Here is a 16360-nt window from a genome sequence, read left to right on the forward strand (position 1 = left end):
ATTGATAATTCTATTTTTAATTTTTTTTGGAAATTCCATAACTGTTTTCCATAGTGGTTGCCCTATTTTACATTCCTTCTGACGGTACATAAGGATTCGAACTTCTCCACATCTTAGCCAACAGTTGTCGTTTTCTTTCTTTTATTTTTTTTTAATTTTTATAGTGGCCATTCTAATGGGTGTAAGGCAATATCTCATTGTGGTTTTGATTACATCTCTCTGATGATTTAAAAAAATTTTTTATTTATTATTTATTTTTTGCCGCGTTGGGTCTTCGTTGCTGCGTGTGGGCTTTCTGTAGCTGCGGCCAGTGGGGGCTAAACTTCATTGTGGTACACGGGCTTCTCATTGCGGTGGCTTCTCTTGTTGCGGAGCATGGGCTCTAGGCACGCAGGCTTCAGTAGTCATAGGGGGCTCGCAGGCTCTAGAGTGCAGGCTCAATAGTTGTGGTGCACACGCTTAGTTGCTTTGTGGCATGTGGGATCTTCCCTGACCAGGGCTCGAACCCGTATCCTCTCCATTGGCCGGCGGATTCTTAACCACTGTGCCACCAGGGAAGCCCTCTGATGATTTTTATTGTTGAGCATCTTTACTGTTACTATGCTTGTTGGCCATTGTATATCTTCTTTGGGGAAATGTCTACTTGAGTGCCTTACCCATTTTTTAATCAGATTTTTTGTGGGTTTTTTGTTGTTACTGTTGAGATGCAGAGTTCTTTATATATTCTGGATACTAACCCCTTAGCGGTTATACAGTTTTCAAATATTTTCTCTCATTCTGTAGGTTGCCTTTTTATACTTGACCATTTCCTTTGCTGTGCTGAATTTTTTAAGCTCGATGTAGTCTCATTTGTTGATTTTTGCTTTTGTTGCTTGTGCTTTTGGTGTCATATCCAAAAATTCATTGCCAAATACAACGTCATGAAGCTTTTCCTACCTGTTTACAACTCATGTTTTTAACAGGAATGCATTTATTCTTAGACACACTCTTGGCAAGTTGAAGCCAAAGTTGTCATAATTTTTCACATGATGTAATAAAGCGTATTGTATCCATTTTTAAAGTTATTATTTGTTAACTGTCATATAAAGATTATGTCCTTCCTCTCCTCACCATTTTAGGTGAATATAAGTCCATGTCCCTGTTTCAGGTGGGGTTTTGTGATGTATATACTTAGCACTATACCCTATTTTATTTACACTTCATGTTAAAAAGAACTAAGCTTTCTTTTTTTCCTGACAAAAGTCATGATTTGTATCTGTTCAAAGTCCTAGACTGGACGGTATTCAACTGGAATTCCTGGACAAAAATGACCTAGCATTAGCTTGTGGTTATGGCTTTCGAGTTTCTTAAAGCAATGGAATATTTTCTTCAAAAAATATGACACAGAAATCTCGTTTCACTGAACCCTACATATCTACACGGGGATGTCTGGTTGAGATGAAAGTAGAGGTATCTGATTCAACTCTGCCATCACCCCCTCAGAATGCTGAGAACCCACAGACTGTGCTTCATAAGCCCTTACTCCAAAAGAGGATCAAGACAGACCAGATTGAAAATGGAACGCAGAAGGGAGAAAGGGATGAACACTGGACACTGGAATTAGAGATATCTGTGTTTCAGTCCCAGATCTAATAGCCACATGGTCTTGGATAAGTGGTTTAAATGATCTGAATCTCGATTTCCTCATCCATATCTGTGTCACAGAGTCTTATAGAAATTAAATTATATAACATGTGTTAAACACATATTGAGTGCTTAGTGCAGAGTTTACATTAGATACATGCTAATTTCTTTACTTCTCATCTCTGTAATCCTACCCAAATCTGCTCACCTGATATTGCATCATGTATGGCATATGTTTGGAGGATCTGTGTGCACATTTACTGATGGAATCCCCCTCCTCTACTGACAGTTATCTTTCCTGATGTGTCTTGTGTCTTCCTTTCATATTATTGTATTCTTCAGTTGAAAGTGACAGTAAGACTTCAGCTTTTAGCACTTCTACATCTTTCTGGTTAAGGATCTAATGTCTTCAGAACTAGTTCTGGGGCTTCCCTGGTGGCGCAGTGGTTGAGAGTCCGCCTGCCGATGCAGGGGACACGGGTTTGTGCCCCGGTCCGGGAGGATCCCACATGCCGTGGAGCGGCTGGGCCCATGAGCCATGGCCGCTGAGCCTGCGCGTCCGGAGCCTGTGCTCCGCAACGGGAGAGGCCACAGCAGTGAGATGCCCACGTGCCGCAAAAAAAAAAAAAAAAAAAGAAATAGTTCTGGAAGAATTCTTTTGTAATTTGTTCATTCACATTTTCCTTACCTAGAACAACAGCATAACTTAAAAATAGCCTACTTGTATGTTTTCTTTTAAGACAGAAAATGGTAGCAGCTTGAAGAATATAAGTTTTACTTCAGCAGACAAAATAATGAATATAATAGGCACACTTGTCAAGTACCGATGTGATGCTAAAAGACTCACCCACTTACCGGGTGAGAGGGCCCAGAGACAGACACTGTGATGGAGGCAAAATTGAAAAAAAGGATTGAATGATTTGAACCCTTGGTTGCACACCAACAGAAATACATTCAAATTAAACCAAAAGAGGTGATAGGAAAGGGTGTCCCACAAAGTCCAGGGACAGTGCTACAACCGAGCTTTGGGAACAAACTTAATGTATTGGCTTAAATGTTGTCAGGTGTTTTTTGCTTTTACCCCATTTTCTTCCTCTCTCTGTTCTCTCTCTACCCCTCTCCCTCCCTCTCTTCTCCTTCTCCTTTCTCCCTCTCTCTCTCCTCTCTCCTTATCTCCATCTCTATCTGAATCTCGCTCTCTCTCCCCATCTCTTCCCCACCTTGCACCCCTCTGCTGGATTCCTCTGATTCTTCAAACCTAAGTGTTGAAAACATGACCTCTCCCAAATTTACATCTTACAGAACCATACTTCTGGAACAACAATAACAACAGCAACAACCATGAATTCTCTCCAGTTCTTCAGTTAAATTGAGGACATAAAAGGTATTACTTGGTTCAGCTTGGCCAAGCATCACCTCCTAAAACAAATGACAGTGGCCTAAGGGGCATGGTCCCATTTATACTTGTGGCTTCCAGGAACCCAGAGCTACATCAAATGTGGAAGGGAAGGGGAAGTGGGCCAGGACATTTCCTGAAGTGGCTGGAAAAACATAAATATATTAATGAATATATTATATATATTCCCAACGCCCCCAGATATTCCTCTGCTCTGAATTACTTACTCTTGGGTCTTGAGGGTGCTGACCAGACTGGTGGGTACAGGTTCAGAATTGTGAGCAAACAGGTATAAGTTTATATTTTGGAGGCAGAGAGTGGTGTTTTGGGAATGCAACCATGTTTAAGGAAATAATTGGTGACTGTGTGAAGGATCAACTGGATAAATGACCAAATGGTCTGGATGAGCACTAATGAAGGTCCATCAGCAGTGGGTGACCAGAAAGATAGGATGGCTGAAAGAAATTTTGGAGCAAAACTGACAAACTATGGTCACCAATTTCATGTATGAGGTCAAGGACAGAGAAAACAAAAAGATATTTGTTTTGACATCCTTTAATATTGTGATGATGACCTTTTTTTCTTTTCTGAGATTCCATATATATGTGTTAGCATATAGTATTTATTTTCTGACTTACTTCACTCCATATGACAAACTCTAGGTCCATCCACCTCATTACAAAAAACTTAATTTTGTTTCTTTTTATGGCTGAGTAATAGTCCATTGTATATGTGTGCCACATCTTCTTTATCCATTCATCTGTTGATGGACACTTAGGTTGCTTCCATGTCCTGGCTATTTTAAATAGAGCTGCAATGAACATTGTGGTACATGACTCTTTTTGAATTATGGTTTTCTCAGGGTATATGCCCAGTAGTGGGATTGCTGGGTCGTATGGTAGTTCTATTTTTAGTTTTTTAAGGAACTTCCATACTGTTCTCAATAGTGGCTGTATCCATTTACATTCCCACCAACAGTGCAAGAGGGTTTCCTTTTCTCCACACCCTCTCCAGCATTTATTGTTTGTAGATTTTTTGATGATGGCCATTCTGACCAGTGTGAGATGATATCTTATTGTAGTTTTGATTTGCATTTCTCTAATGATTAATGATGTGAAGAACCTAGGGGCAAGATGGGAATAAAGACACACACCTACTAGAGAATAGACTTTAGGATATGGGGAGGGGGAAGGGTAAGCTGTGACAAAGTGAGAGAGTGGCATAGACATATATACACTACCAAATGTAAAATAGATAGCTGGTGGGAAGCAGCCTCATAGCACAGGGAGATCAGCTTGGTGCTTTGTGACCACCTAGAGGTGTGGGATAGGGAGCATTGGAGGGAGGGCGACGCAAGAGGGAAGAGATATGGGAACATATGTATATGTATAACTGATTCACTTTGTTATAAAGCAGAAACTAACACACCATTGTAAAGCAATTATACTCCAATAAAGATGTTAAAAAAATATATTGTGATGATGACTGAAATGGTCATTGTTACTGATATTTTTTCCTATTTTATAACCTCTGCTCTATGCTATATTAAAACATGATTCTTCTCCTTGCCCTAAACTTGCCTTATTTTTTTCATATTGAAGTATAGTTGATTGCCTTATGTTTTTGACTCTAGTCTTTGGCTAAATCAATTCCTTTCTTCTCATTGGCCCTTACTACTGAATTAAATAAAAGTTCAAGGGCTCATTCTGACCTTGTTTCTAGACTCCTCAAACCCACCAAGCATGCTCCTGCCTCAGGACCTTTGTACCTGCTCTTCGTTCTGTATTGAAATGTCCTTTCCTCAGATACCAGTATGGCTCTTACCCTACTTCCTTGGGACTCTCTTCCTTTTAAGATAAACCAATCTTATCTTTCCCGGTAACTTTCTATCCCTTTACCTGGCTTTAATTTCTTCATTACCTGACATTTTATTATGAGGGATTAAATGTAAACAAGTATAAATGTAAATGAACCAAATCAGGTTTGCTTATTTGCTTGTTAACTGTCTCTGTACATTAGAATGTAAGCTCCATGAGGGCAGGGATTTGTCTTGTTCACTTCTGTGCTTTTTATCTCTTAGAATACTGCAAGACTGAACTTCCATGGTGGTGCAGTGGATAGGAATCCGCCTGCCAATGCAGGGGACACAGGTTCGATCCCTGGTCCGGGAAGATCCCACATGCCACGAAGCAACTAAGCCCGGGCACCACAACTATTGAGCCCACGTGCCTAGAGCCCATGCTCCGCAACAAGAGAATACACCGCAATGAGAAGCCCGCGCACCACCATGAAGAGTAGCCCCCCTGCTCTCCCCAACTAGAGAAAGCCCGTACGTAGCAATGAAGACCCAACACAGCCAAAAATAAATAAATAAATTTATTAAAAAAGAAGATCAGAATCAAACAGACCTGGTTTCAGATCAATGTAATATCATGAAATGTGTTATCTTCTCTGTGCTGCAGTTTATTTTTACCTTAAAATGGCCTTAAATCATTTAATATATGATATGGATTGAATTGTGTCCCTAAAAAAGATGTTACAGTCCTAACCCCCAGTATCTGCAAATGGGACCTTATTTGAAAATAAAGTCTTTGCAGATAATCAAGTTGAGATGAGCTCATTAAGATGAACCTGGATCCATTATGACTGTGTCCTTATAAAAAGAGGAAAATCGTACACAGAGGCAGACACATACAGAGGGAAAATGATTTGAAGACATAGGGAGAAGAGGGCCCTCTACAAGCCAATGAATGCCTACAACTAGTATACCACAAACTAGTAGAGAATCCTGGAAGGGATTCTTCCTCAAAGTCCTCAAAAGGAACCAACCCTGCCAACACCTTGATTTTGAACTTCTAGCCTCTAGAGAAGTGAGACAATAAATGTCTGTTGTTTAAGCCTCTTGGTTTCTAGTGCTTTGTTATGGTAGTTCTAACAAACTAACACAGGGCAAAATACATACATGTGCACACACACATGCACACACAGGCTCTGTGGCCAACACATACAGTCTAAGCAGTGATGCCCTGTACATCTTTTCTCCTTTCTCTTTCCTTCTAGAAGCCACAATGAGGAGAAGAATTTGGTTCAATTTAAGGGATTTTCCTTAAAATTTTCACTCCTATTTTCTCAAGGCTGATAAGAGAAGAGCAAGAAACACATTTTTGTGAATGAGGAGAAGCTGGCCCTGGAGACTTTACAACATCTGTTGGAATCTCCCACTTACTCAGGGCCAGATGCTAATGGTGTGTGTGCCTTTGCACTTGGAGGAAAGTTTCACTGACACTAATGAGCCATTCATCGTCCTGCATTCCAGGGCTCCTCCCACACAGGCCTGTTTTCAGATGTTCTGCATTAAGTGAAAGGCAGCACCCTGTTTCCATAGGAACGGGAGGCAAGGGCTCCCAGAAGGCCTCACATTCTAACACAGACCCGAGCTCTGGAAGACATGCAGGGCACTGATTCATCTGATAGTGAACCGGCATTATGGAGGGTGTAGTATTGCCAGGCACTGAGCTCTGTACCAGAAACACGATCCAAACGTACCCCCGGAGGAAATCATTCAGAGGTTGAGGTAGACAAGCGAAAGATACACGGTATGAAGAACCTTATTACACAGTACATGAGCAGTGCTGTTTGAGTTCATAGGCTGGGCATCTAACTAGGCTCTGAGCCATGAAAAAACATTTTCTAAAGAAGGTGACCTCTGAGGCTCCAAGGTCAAGGCAGCAAGCCAGGCAGGAGGGTGGGAGGAGGGCGAGAGGGCTGCTGATGGAGACAGAAGGCGGATGTGCCATGTCTCTATGGCTGTGGCTGAAGCAAATACGACTTAGAATTTCTGGCTTCAAAACTCAGCTGCACTCTCGACTGTGCTCTCTGATTTGAGGCTTTTCACAAATCCCAGAACTCCCCTGGCCAGGGTGTCCCCAAATGTTTCGAAACCTCACCCCTCCCTCGGAACAGCGAGAGCTGTGGGTTAAACTTCCAGCTCTGGAGAGAATGAACGCTTATACTGTAATTTGAGCCCTGTCTTTCAGGAGCCACATCTGTCATTTTCTTGCCCTAAACATCATGTCACACATTCCTGACTCCTCTCACCATCCTAAAAAATGTGTGTTATCAAGGATTGATGTTCCCTATCTTTGAACTCAGCCTAGTCTTCTTTATATATTATTAGAGACAGGCATAGAGTCGTCCTGCTGTGAAAGTCATTCCCATTGTCTGCATGGTCCATTTTCCCAGCAGGGTCATGCTGGTACATGAAGAAGACGAATGCCTGGGAGCAGGCTCGCAAGCAGTTACTGAAAAAGTATTTGGCTGAGACATTTCACTTGACTTTTACAATTTCTATCGTCATTGCCCATGTTTCAAAGTGACCCATCTCATCTGATACTCTGCAGAATGCCCGTTATATAATAGGTACTAAATGTATATAATTATATATAATATATATATGGGATATAGTATAATTCTATATGTATATAATTACATATTACAATTATCTATGTTATATGACTACATATTCTGTGTGTGTATATATACATACATATGTATATATAAAAATATATATAATATATGGTATATACTATAATTCTATATGACATATACTTACATATTATAATTATCTACAGTACATGACTACATATTCTGTGTGTGTATATACACACATATGTATGTATATAAATATATATAACATATGGTATATACTATAATTCTATATGATATATACTTACATATTACAGTTATCTATGGTACATGACTACATATTCTGTGTGTGTATATACACACATATGTATATATATAAAATAAATCTAAATTGATCTTCCTCTTCTTCCAAACTTTATCTAACAGAATGCCTTTACACATGACAGGATCTTCATAAACATTCATTGGTTGACTAGCTAACTGTCTGACAGGTGGGCAAAAAGAAAGAATAGATTTTCCTATCACAAGGACAAAAGTATATAAGAAACTATTGAAGCAAATTCAACCGAACTTCCCTTATAAACCAAAAAAACACACACAAAAATCTGAAACATAAGATTGAGGCAAAAGAAAGAAAGAACACAGTAAATCATCTAGGCTCTAAGTCTTTTTTCTTCCTTCCTAGACTCATTTTAAAATTTATTTCTTTGGTTCCAAGCCTGGGGATCGGAACTGGTTTCCATGACTGGCTGGGAATAACAATAAAGCATATTATGACACATTGGGAAAATATACACAAATACCAAACTAGTATTTGATCCCCTTCCTTTGTGACATAAAGGGTGCTAATTGGGGTTTTTACATCCAACTTGGAAAGTGGGTTGTGTGATAAGAAGTGAGTGGAGGGCGCTCTGAGATTCAGGACAAAGTGTTAGTTCTATACTGAGGCAGCTAGAGCAGAACTTCATAACCCGTCCTTGGATGGACACCATATATCTCTCAAGAAACGTTGTTTTAAAGTTAGTTTCCTACAGTTCTCTTACACACACACGCACACACACACCTGTGACATTCTTTGTTATGGGGAATGTCAGGATATGGCACACTATGAAAGGATTTTCCCATCTTGCAGTAAGAAGAGATCATGACCATATTAACGTACATTACCATGAAGTCTGCCCATAGAAGCTTCTGAGACAAGGCAAGCTGTGGTTTTCTCACTAGCACAGAGCAGGTGAGGACACAGCCTCTGAACCACACTGCCTCCCACCACCTGCCACCATCAAAGGGCCAGTGCGGCACTAGGGCTGGGTCCCAGTTGAGATGGCTCCAGGCACTCCAAAGAACCAGCATCTAGACTACAGAGTGACGGGGAGAGTCCAGGCCATCTGGACTATAAAAGTCCACTTGGATCTTTGCTCACTTCATCCCACTCCGTCCCTGCAGCTGGGACATATTGAAAGATCCACCTCCTGATTCCATCTCTCCTCAGATTCTGCCTCCAGTCTTGTCCAAAAACAGGGACGGGAAAAAGACCTCTAAGCCTGGCTCACCACCTGGCTCTGAGTCATGTGTATCAGTAGGACTCCCCCGAGGTAGATTCTAGCCCTGCCTGGACCTCACTTTCTACATCAGTCCATCCCTGGCAGTTGATGCTTATTCTCCCAGATACCAATGACTCTATATTTTAGCTCAAATGTCATCATTGATCAGATCATGTTGAAAGATCAGTTACCCATGATCTCCTGCGTATAATCCACATAGTTCAGTCTGCAATTTTGAAAATAATTTGGAAATAGCTTTTCATAAAGATTACCTTTAGTGGCACATCCCTGGGCTCCTGTGGCACATAATTCTACCCGTTTTCCTCCCTTTGCTCTCAGGGAGGAAAGCATGGGACCACATGACTGAGTTTTGGCCGAAGGGGTGAGGGAGAAAGTTACATATGAAGGGTTCCGGGCTGGCCGCTAGAAGTTGTCATATGATTCTCTACTCTCTCTCTTTGCTCTTCACTCAGGAAGTTGTAATGGATCTCCTAGAGAATTCCAACATCCCAGAGTCCAAAGACCACCACTTGGAGGAATCCTGGGTCCCCAAATGACTAAGTGTGGAGCAGTGGACAGAAGAGCTCCCTCCACCACCATGGACACACACTGTACATTGACAGGACAAGAACTAGACTTTTGCTCCATTAAGCTTCTGAAATGTTGGCTTTGTTTGTTAGAGCAGTTGGTCTCTGTTGAATGATCCCTGCCCATTTGTAGAATATTCCTTCCCCATGCTGATCCCCTGCATAGAGCTCACCATTTTGCCTGTCCTTAAGGCTATTTCTGGCCTTATGATCCTGACCTCCTCCAGCCTCCCTCAGCTATTGCCTGAGCCCCAGTTTTAACAAGAAATGATTATCGCCAGTGTCTTTGTAAACAGCCTGGGCTAAAGGGAGAGCTGTGAGAAAATGGGAAATCCTCCTCCCATAAGAATCCCCTTCCTGCCATTACGCCTATTGTTTAAAACATCTACATTTTCTAGGTCCAAAATGTGCTATATCTCTCTTTACAGAAATCTGATCATTTGTTAATTATTTTTCAATATTCCTTTTCTTTGATAAACATTTGAGTTGGTCCAGGTAGTTGGTTAGCTATTAATTAAGAATTAATTATCAGCGGAGTGTTCAACTACTATATTTCTAATTTACTTTTTAAAATTATACATTTAAAAGTAGATACACACACTTTTTTTTTTTCGAAGAAGGTAAGGAAATCTGGGCAAAAGAAGAAGCCAGGAGAAAGTTTATCCACAAAATACATACAGTATGACCCAATGAACTTGTGAGAGGTAGATGGCAAATTTGCACAGATAAATATGTTTATTTATATATTTATTAAGAAGTATATTTCTTAAAAATAATGTAACTCGGGACTTCCCTGGATGTCCAGTGGTTAAGACTGCACATTCCAGTGCAGGGGGTTTGGGTTCTATCCCTGTTTGGGGAGCTAAGATCTCACATGCCTCACAGCAAAAAAAAACAAAACATGAAACAGAAGTAATATTATAACAAATTCAATAAAGACTTTAAAAATGGTCTACATCAAAAAAATCTTTAAAAAAATAATGTACTCAAGATCAAAATATCTGGATATTTTTGATCTTACATCCTTGCAGGGATTGGAGTTTCTTTAAATGTGTTCTCTACCTTAAATAGATATTAAAAAGTTTTAAAAAGTAGTACAGACACTTGGGTCTCAACCAAATCCTTACCTAAGTATCTCCAAGGACAAACAGTACAATTTAAAAGCTCTTGGTAATTTTAATGTGCATTTAGGGTTATGAATCACTGTTTTTCTATGCATCTCCAATTACTATACCAATTGCCATAAAAACCTCAAATATATTCATATTCTATTAATTAAAACTTGTTTCAAAACAACTAAATTTATTCAAGTCAAGTATGCCCCCGCATGTGTACTGGATCAACTGCCGTAAAAATTCCGTAAAGCCTCAACTACAAATTACAAACAGGATATAATGATGATAGCCATCACATAAGTTGTGAAAATTAATGTGATAATGAATATAAAGTAAGTACCAAAGTCTTCAAAGAAATGTCTATTGTTATGGTGTGGAATCATTATTAGCTATTAAGTCTTAATTGGCCTTATTTTGATGTCTGCTTTCCTACAGGGAGCACATTTTTATAACAGCAACCAGAGTGACTCTTAAAAATGTAAATAAGATAATGGCTTTCTGCTCAAAATTGTTCAATAGCTTTTCATCTCACTCAAAATAAAAATCAGAGTTCTTCCAGTGGCTGACAAAGAGCAATCGAACCTTTCCAGACCACTTTCTGACAGTGTCGTCTGCCACTCTTTCCCTCACACACTTTGCCCCTGTTGGACTAGCTCTCTTGTGCTTCCCTGAACACACTAGACAACTGACCTCAGAGCCTTGGCATCTGACAGCCCAGCATGCTCGCCCCACGGAATCCACCTGGCTCACTCTCTCCCCTTCTTTAACTCTTGGTCTACATGTCACCAGCAGAGAGGATTTCCCTCACCATTCCAGCCCTATCTAACTTCCCTCCCTGTTTCATTGTTCTCCTTAGCACACAAAATCGTCTGATAAACTATAAATGTGTTTATTTCTTAATTTATAATTCTATCCCCCCTTTATTGCTCTATTTTTTCTATAGTACTTGTGACTATCTGATAAACTATGCATCTTATGTATTTAGAATGTGAGTTCCCTGAGAACAGGATGTTTGCCGGCTCTGTTTACAACTGTGTCCCCAGTACTAAAAGATTGCAAGGCACATACTGGGTCCTGATTAAATATTGAATTAATGAATTAGCTGCTGTCACAGAAGTAAATTTTCTCCACGAAGAGCCAAGCTGGCCCAATGGTGATTAGGTATTTGTTCAGTGCTTTGAGGTGTAATCCTACTTCAAGGTGTTATACAGTGAAACTATCATGGATCTCTGTATCCATCTCATAATTACAAACTGTGATTCCAGCAGTGAAAACCTGTGAGAGCTTGGGCGAGTGAATTAATTCTCTAATCTTATTTTCCTCATTTTGAAATGGTGATAAATCTATCTTATGAGGATATGACAATTGTATAAGGCAGATTGAATTTCCGGAATCCCTGAGCTGTGAGTGAGTGCTCAAAGAATCTGAGTTTTATGATTGCTATTGTTCCTCCAGGGCAGGGAGGTGATGTAGTTCAGTCTCATGGACGATGTGAATTATGCCTTTGCATCTGAAAATTAGCTTAATATGTTTAATGGAGGTTATCTTTCTCTATCTCTGTGTATCTCTTGCTAGAGAAAGCTGAATGATGACTTGATAGAAATATTTAGAAGTTTCAGCAATATAAGGAGAAGTGGTCCAAATCATCCTTAAAGAAGGTTCCTTCTTACCTGGAAAGCCTATGGCTGTTTCATTCACACATTAGTTTCATTCACACACAAAGTTCGATCAGAACTTTGGCAGACACCTCAGTTGATAGAAGCATTTGGAACTGAAGACTAAATGTAAACATAAAGGTAAATTTCCTTTTACCATATCCCTGTTTCCCAAGACTCTAGGATTCTTGATTTATGAATAGAGCTTAAAAAGCCACAGTAACGCACAACTTAATAACTCTTTTGTGTTCTCTTGGCCAAGGGATGGATAAAGAGTATTAAATGACAACCACCTTCTAGTACTTGAAGGCTATAAAATCCAAGGTATAAAAATGAGGCATAATGAAATAGTGTAAATAATGGGATGATATTTAGAAAAAAAAGGAACTTGGGGAATAATAACTGGAAAAACTCCCTTATGTCTAAGATCAGCTGGATAATGAAATAGTCTGAGGAAAATGGTGGAAGCCTTCTAGCCTGGAATATTTTGAAATCTGAATGGACTGAGCCCCAGAGACCAATATCATGGGATCACTTTTTCTTTTTTTTAAGGAGAAAGCAATGACATGACTTAATGGGTCTTTTCCACCCTGACACGAGTTCACTGAATCAGAGCTTGAGACTGTCTCTTACTCAGGTAGCATATTTATTTTGGAACCAAATGACAACAGCCCCAGAGTTCAAGCAGCCACAAATGGTACTTATTTCTGGATGCTTCCTCCGTAAGTAATTGTAGTCCACAGACAGACATTGATGCTTTTTCCTTCCATCTTTCCTTCCATCCATACTTCCATCCTTCCTTCTTGTTTTCTTCCTTCATTCCTTCCTTCTTTCCTTCCTTCCTCCCTCTCTCCCTCCTTTCCTTCCTTCTTTCCTTCCTTCCTTCCCTCCTTTCTTCCTTTCTCCCTTCTTCTTTTTCTTCCTCTTTCCTTTTCTTCCCTTCGATCCTTCCTTTCTTCTCTATCTTTTTTTATTTTTCAGAAGTGCATGGCAGTTTGAACAAACATCTTTTCCCTCTTCCATCATCAATTTTTAAAGTAGGTCTTAGAGCCTTGACTATAAGTGACTACATTCAAGAGTGTTTGAGAATCGCCTATGTGATAAAAGAATACACAAAAAAGTGGGAAGATACTGTCAAATAGCTAGTAGAAACGGGACATAAATCCAATGGATTGATGACAGTCTTTGCTGTTAGATAAATCATTAAAAATATCAGAGATGTCTAAAAAACACTTGAGTTGAGTGAGGGTGAGATCAGGGTATCTTTTATGTAAACCAATAGTCTTCCTTAGTCCAGAATTATCCATATCTCAACATATGTCAAATGTATTGTATAATTTCTTAACTTTTGACTTGACTTTGCCGTACAACAGTTCACAAAGCCATGTCTTCCCGCTTCTATTGTACTGTTTTGTCCTGAAATACATTTGGGGACAACGGAACCACAACGGTTCCTCCAGTAAAGGAGCAAGCAAGGCAAGTATGATCTTATGTAACAGTTACATCGGAAACAGCTGGGGGAAATGAGAGCTTGGTATAACCTAGACCAGCCACAGGAAAGATATACCCAGGCATCAATCATCATGCTCAGAGAGTGACAGTATTTAAGTTTGTCCTGACAGAGAGAGAGGAAGGGGGAGAGGGGGAAGGAGAGACAGAGCCATAGAGGAGAAGGGGCAAGCTTCTGCCCATACTGTCAGAGAAACACATACACAGGACTCATTTTGAATTGGGATGAATAATCTCTGTGTCCTTAGCAGGAATGTTGTTCTGGGCAGTTTGCATTTCTGTTTACATGCCTTCCCGCGCTCTCACAGTGTGGAAGCAGGCAAATGTTAAGTGGCTGGTTTAATGTTTACACTGGAAAGCACTTTATCAAGAAAGTGTATACATTCGGCCACCCAAAAATGCAACTTATATATTTCCCTGGATTTTTCATCTCTGATACCCTTTAGAGAGATAGCTAGCTAGCTAGCTAGATAGATTTTGCCCTTTCCAAATTTTTAACTTCGTTCATTAACTTTGGGGGGCTTACCCACATGATGCTGGATATAATTCCTATTTCATTGCATATGACTCTGCAAGAAATTTGACACAGAGAAATTGTCCTTACTGTCTGAACCTGAAATCATAGGGGGAGAAAAAGGTAAACATTTTTCACACAAGACATGTAATTTGACTAACAATGACAGATTAATATATTTTCCCATTTTAAATTTTATTGGAACTATAGTAGCCCAATTGGACCAGTAATATTATTCACAACGTATGTATAGCTTTTTAACTTCAAGATTTGAAAAATATTTAATTAGATAGATTTTTCTTCTTCATAAAAGTCTCTTTCTTGTCTTCATTTTTATTACTTTTGGGAAAAATGAAAAGAAATCCAGCCTCTTCTGGTTTGCAATTGAAGCTGCATTTTCTCAGGCTATTATATAGAGACTCCCATTATGAAATCCATTCTCTGACATCTGCAAAACTTGTCTTTTGCTGGAAGAGTGGTTATAGTAACTGAGTAATAGGGAGTGAGATATGTCTTAGCATTCTGCACATTTTATTAATTACCTTCTATTTATAGTATAATTGAATGTATTTCATGACACTGGCTTCACATCTGGTCAAACTGCAAAGCACATTTGCAGTCACCTTTCCTTTTTGAACTCCTAATGTTTTACAGACTCCAGAAAGATTCTGCAGATAACAGAAACAAAAGGCAGTTAAAAAAAAAAAAAAAAAAAAACCTCATGAAGGATGTTTGCACAGATTTCCAAAGCAAGTGTCAATCTATGCGAAAGTGGTGGATGCAGAGACCCTTTTGAATTGGATAACACAATAAACAACATTCATTGTAAAGTGAATAAAGGATGCAATGTTAGGGCCTTTGGGATCTTGGTGACCAGTGCCAATTAGATGGTGTTGGCAATGGTTTCTAATTCTTTGTACAACCATCATTCACATACATCTGTATATAAACTCCTGAGTTCCCACATGTGGACTCACAGTTTGTAGAAGACTGTTTTCCATTAGCCTGGGAAGGAATTTGTTCCACATTTTTTTTAAGATTTGAATTCTAAGAAGAAAGTGAAAGAAGGAATCTAACTAGATATTAGACATATAATACATAAGAACCAAACAGAGAGCTTTGCAGTCCAGAGAACTAAATAATCACAAATTGCATTGCCCAGTGACTTGAAGTGATAAAATGTAATAATGCCCACTTTTCCCAGGATATGAGTTTTCTGGACAACATTTTCCAAATGGGGGTAAGAGTACTAATAGAAACAATGTAATTCTTGTCTTTCTACTGGATATTTAGTTAGTTATTGGCAGTCTCACGGCCTTTTTATTTACGAGTCAATGCTAATAGTCCCAAGAAGCATTTCTCAGATTCATTTGAGAAAATCTATAGCTTAGGAAACTTTGTATCCCTACATTTTCCCCATTTCCCCAGAATCCCTGACTTTCCAGGTCAAGAATTCTCAAACATTAATGTGCCAAATAGTTACCTAAATGGCCTGTTAACGCAGCAAGCCACTCAAAGATTGAGTCCAGACCTAGGATGGGCCCTGGATTCTGCACTTTTAACAAACATCCTACAGATACTTCAGATGCAATGATCTACGAAGCTCACTTTTACAAACACTATTTTAGGAATATTTCTCTATTTCAGCTTTTCTCTCAACTTGCACACATTTTAGGGGGCAGGGACTTCAGGAAGTACTGTGCTTCTTCTTGGTTACTGGGCGGTAACTCATTGCTACCAGACTCTCCGTAGCACCCTCGTGTTCAGGGCCCTTAAAGAACGAGTGATCCTCCAATGATGCTCAACCAACACCTGATCAATGACTCTATCCCAAGTATAGCTTGGTGATTCGCATTCTTTCTCTTCTAATATGTAAATCAGACGGGAAAGGAACATCATCAGTGAAACAGATACCCTACTACCACAAGGCCATTATTGAAATAAATACAATAATATATTTGTATTATTATATGACTATAGTGTTATATAATA

Source organism: Globicephala melas, chromosome 8, assembly GCF_963455315.2.
Source record: "Globicephala melas chromosome 8, mGloMel1.2, whole genome shotgun sequence".
NCBI classification, from domain to species: Eukaryota; Metazoa; Chordata; class Mammalia; order Artiodactyla; family Delphinidae; genus Globicephala; species Globicephala melas.